Raw genomic sequence first — 5,214 nt, 5'->3', positions numbered from 1 at the left:
TGCTAGATTCTTCTTAAATCAATGAGATCAGACTTCTAAATAGAGTGATAGAGTGCTAAAGTTCTCAGGTCGCAATCTCATTCACTTCTCATTCAGTCCTGGCTGGGCTGCTGCGAGGAGTTTAAAAACTGGGTCCAATTAGAGCACTCCTTTGAAGTATCCCCCCCCCCTTCTTCTCAGTTTGTTAAAACAACTGAGATGTTTGGGGGTCCACGAAGTTAGAGGTGGTGGGAGAAATTTGTGGTTTTATGAATTTGTAGTTTTTAGGGTTAAAAGCCCATTAGAAGTCCTTAAAAATCCTTGGAATAAGTTTGTCACGAGGAGTCAACGAGAAACTGGGAGGGAGTGCCTTAATGCCCGGGAGGGAATGTCTGAGAGCCTTCGTTAAAACTTCATTAACTTCATTAAGTCCCGGCACCGAGGAGGATAAGATAAGATGTTCAAAAGCACAGCGAAGTAGTGAAAGGAAATAAAATCCAAAAGAAGGAGGAGAGCCAGCAACAAAGGCATTTAGTTAAAAGATTTCTTTGAGCTCCGATAAGAGCGTCTTACCTCGGCGCCATTTTGAAATACCTCCTCACGTCACGTCGCTTCGGCAGCACATATACTAAAATTGGAACGTCACCTTGCCGACAAAGGTCCGTATAGTTAAAGCCATGGTTTTCCCAGTAGTGATGTATGGAAGTGAGAGCTGGACCATAAAGAAGGCTGATCGCCGAAGAATTGATGCTTTTGAATTATGGTGCTGGAGAAGACTCTTGAGAGTCCCATGGACTGCAAGAAGATCAAACGCATCCATTCTGAAGGAAATCAGCCCTGAGTGCTCACTGGAAGGACAGATCGTGAAGTTGAGGCTCCAGTACTTTGGCCACCTCATGAGAAGAGAAGACTCCCTGGAGAAGACACTGATGCTGGGAAAGATGGAGGGCACAAGTAGAAGGGGGCGACAGAGGACAAGATGGTTGGATAGTGTTTTCGAGGTTACCAGCATGGGTCTGACCAAACTGCGGGAAGTAGTGGAGGACAGAGGTGCCTGGCGTGCTCTGGTCCATGGGGTCACGAAGAGTCGGACACGACTAAACGACTAAACAACAACAACAACAACATAACGGATTGTAATGGGGACGCGGGTGGCGCTGTGCGTAAAACCTCAGTGCCTAGGACTTGCCGATCCTAAGGTCGGCAGTTCGAATCCCCGCGGCGGGGTGAGCTCCCGTCGTTCGGTCCCAGCTCCTGCCCACCTAGCAGTTCGAAAGCACCCCTAAGTGTAAGTAGATAAATAGGTACCGCTTTATAGCGGGAAGGTAAACGGCGTTTCCGTGTGTGGCACTGTGCCGTGTGCACAGTGTGTGGTGCTGGCTCACCAGTGCAGCTTCGTCACGCTGGCCACGTGACCCGGAAGTGTCTTTGGACGGCGCCGGCTCCCGGCCTCTTAAGTGAGATGAGCGCACAACCCTAGAGTCGGTCACGACTGGCCCGTATGGGCAGGGGTACCTTTCTTTTCATAACGGATTGCCTTAGTAGCAAGAAGAAGTTTGAATGGACGGAAGAGGCACAGCTGTCTTTTGAGAAACTAAAGAAGGCGTTCGCCTCGGAAGAACAACTCCTACATGTGGATCTGCGAAAGCCAATGAGACTGGAGACAGACGCATCAGACAGAGCGGTGGGGGGCATATTGCTCCAGCCAGGAGATGGGGAAATGTGGAAGCCGTGCACCTTCTTTTCAAGAAAACTGAACAAGTCAGAGCAAAACTACACGGTGTACGATCGAGAGCTGCTGGCAATTCACGATGCCTTCAGGCGCTGGAGACATTTTTTGATAGGTGCACAACACAAGATCCAAGTGTGCACCGACTACACGAACTTGGAATATTGGAGAACTGCTCGAGTGTTGAACCAAAGACAGGTGCGGTGGGCACAGGAGTTCTCTAAGTTTAATTTTGAGATTAGGTATGTGCCGGGAAAGGAAAATGTCAGAGCGGACGCTCTCTCACGCAAACCAGAGTACTCGGAAGGGGAGGGAGTGCCGGAAGTACGTCATGTCATACCTGAGGACCGATGGGTGTGTGGGGGGGTGTTGGTAAGGAGGCAAGAGCTAGCGGGGTTGACAAGGGAAGACCAGTATGCTCAGAACAAGATCAGGGAGATCCTCAATGCAGGAGATGGTCAAGGGGGTTTTGAGGAAAGAGATGGGGCTTTGTACTACAAGGGTGTGCTTTACATACCAGAGGGGGAGTTGAGGAGTAGAATACTCAAACAACTTCATGACAACCCCACAGCAGGGCATTTTGGCCAACACAAAACCATGCTACTGGTCACCAGGGAGTTCTGGTGGCCACGGGTGAGGGAGGATGTCAAAGAATACGTACGGGGCTGCCAGCGCTGCCAGAGAGCAAAAGGGGAGAGGGCAGTGCCAGCGGGGTTACTGGAGCCTCTACCCACGCCAGAGAGACCATGGGAGGTGGTATCCGTGGATTTTATGACAGATTTACCCAGGGCCAGGGGAAAGACGGCAGTAATGGTGGTAGTTGATCAGCTGACCAAAATGTGCCACTTTATTGCATGCTCGCGTGCGGTATCGGCGGAAGAGACAGCTAAACTGTTTGTAGAGCATGTGTTCAGGTTGCATGGCGCCCCCTTGAGGATTGTATCCGACAGAGGCCGCCAATTTACATCCAGATTCTGGCAGAAGCTGATGAGCTTGCTAGATGTGGAGGTGAGCTTCTCGACGGCGAGACATCCAGAGACCAATGGACAAGCAGAAAGAGCCAATAGCATACTTCAACAATACTTACGTTGCTACGTGAACGACAGGGAGAATGATTGGGTGGACAAACTAGCACTGGCGGAGTTTGCATACAACAATGCGGAACATGTATCCACGGGGATGAGCCCATTCATGGCTAATTACGGGTGTCACCCCAGAGCTTTCCCGGGGGAGGGGGCGGGAAGGTGGAGTGTTCCTGCAGCGGAAGAATTTGTGGAAGAGATGGAGGCTTTACACCAACAGCTAAAAATCAACCTAGAACGAGCCAAGGAAGAGTACAAAAGGCAGGCTGACAAGCACCGCAGGGAAGGGGAAACCATAAGGGTGGGGGACCAGGTGTGGTTGTCCACTCGGGGGTTGCCGTTCAAAGGAGGGTGTAAGAAGTTACGGCCAAAACGATTGGGACCGTTCAAAGTAACCCAACAGGTGAATCCGGTAGCCTTTAGGCTCAAATTGCCCCCCAACATGAAATTGCATCCGGTTTTCCACAGGTCCTTGCTCTCACAGGTCCGGGAGGGAAGGGAGTGGTTGGGCCAAGAAGGAGACTCGTCCTTGCTACCGCCGATGGAAGAAAGAGAACTCAGTGGGCATGCAGCTGAAATTCTCGATTCCAGGTGGAAAGGAGGGCGAGTGGAGTATTTGGTAGCTTGGGAGGGGGAGTCAGAAGCAGAGAACACATGGGTTCCAGCGGAGGAGTTGGAGGATGAGTATATGCAGGAGGCTTTCCATCGCAGGTACCCGAGGAAACCCAAACCCAGGGAGAGGTTCTGGGAGGAGCAATTTGGCACCACAGATGAGGAAGAAGATTTTGTGGGATTTCCCGATTCTGAGGAGGGGGAAGGAGAATTGTTCGAAGAAGAAGAATCCGAAGGGGAAGATTGGGGGGTGGAAAGGCACAGCAGCAGATGGAAAGGGATATTTGAGTCATCAGATGGAGGGGACAGTTCTTTCCGGGGGTTTCCCGTGTCGCCGTCCAAAGAACGGACGGGGGAGGAGGAGGGCCCTGGGAGGGAGGTGGATGTCAGGGAACTGACATCGGAGCAAAATAGAGAGGCGAGGCTCTCCAATGATGCCGGAGAGGGAACCAGTTCAGGAGGAGAGAGGGCTCCCGTGGGGAAAGAAAAATCAGGTGACACCAGGAAGAAAGGAGGGTTGGAGAGCACTTCGGAGGGGAGGCTCCGAGACTCTTCAAGTGAGGTCAGTGAGGAGAGTGGAGGACCACCGATAGGCACGCCCACTCTGCGCAGAAGGCTGCCGCGCAGAGAGGCGAGAAGGAGGCTGTCCGTTAAGGAATTTTTATGTTGGAAGAAGTTTAGGAAACGCCCACTGACGGATTCTGCCAGCGACTGAAGCAGTCGTGCCCAAGGGGGACTGCTCAGCCGGGGAAAACGCAACCGCCTCACACAGTTTGGAGCAGGTGGAGGTTTACACACAAGCAACCCCAATTCCCATGATACTCCCATTTAACTTCTCAAAAGGGACCGTGAAAAATTCCTGGCCACCTGCCATCTTCTCCCCCGGGGCTGAGCCTACTTCATTACTCAAACCGTTGGGGGAAAAGGGGAAGTGGCCTACATACAGAGAGTTACTGAGAGATCAGGAAGGGAAATGGAAATTAAAAGATTATGAGGACATCAAAGACCATTTTCAGAGTTGGCTGCATTATAGACAACTATATGAGATGTATAAAGAAGATAATAAAAAAGGGTTTAGTTACGCAACTTCTAGATTTCAAAAAGAGGTTGTGGAAGAAGAGGTGAAGCTGCTCAAAAAGGCATATAGTATTCTGCTAGAATGGGAAACAAAAGATGAGGAGGTTAAATCAGTCATGATCAAATGGGCACAAGATATTGGACACAATATACAACTGGAGGATTGGGAAAAGTTGTGGAAAGTGGATTTGAAATTTACTGATTGTTCTCTTTTGAAAGAAAATTATATGAAAATGATGTATAGATGGTATATTACACCAGTACAAATATTGTAGCAAAAATGTACAAAACCGGGTTAAATACATGTTGGAAATGTAAAGAAAAAGAAGTTACTATGTATCATATGTGGTGGGACTGTAGAGAAGTTTTAAAAAATTGGGAAATGATATATAATGAATTGGAAAAAAATGTTTAAAATGACATTTATAAAGAAACCTGAAGCATTTTTGTTAGGGATTTTAGGACAAGACCTGCCAAAAAAAAACAAGGAACCTATTTATGTATGCTACAACAGCGGCAAGAGTCTTGTTAGCACAAGGATGGAAGGAGGAGGAAATCCCAACAAAAGAACAACGGCAAGAAAAATTGATGAGCTATGCAGAGCTGGCAAAGTTGACATATAAATAAATAAAAAATTAAAAAAAAGAAAAGAATAGGTACATACTAATATTTCTGGATGATTTTTCAAAGTATTGTGTTGCATATTTCATCAAAGAAAAGAGTGAGACAGTGGAC

Source organism: Podarcis muralis, chromosome W (genome assembly GCF_964188315.1).
Source record: "Podarcis muralis chromosome W, rPodMur119.hap1.1, whole genome shotgun sequence".
Taxonomy (NCBI): Eukaryota; Metazoa; Chordata; class Lepidosauria; order Squamata; family Lacertidae; genus Podarcis; species Podarcis muralis.
The sequence above is the reverse complement of the archived record's forward strand: the minus strand, read 5'-3'. Positions refer to the sequence as shown.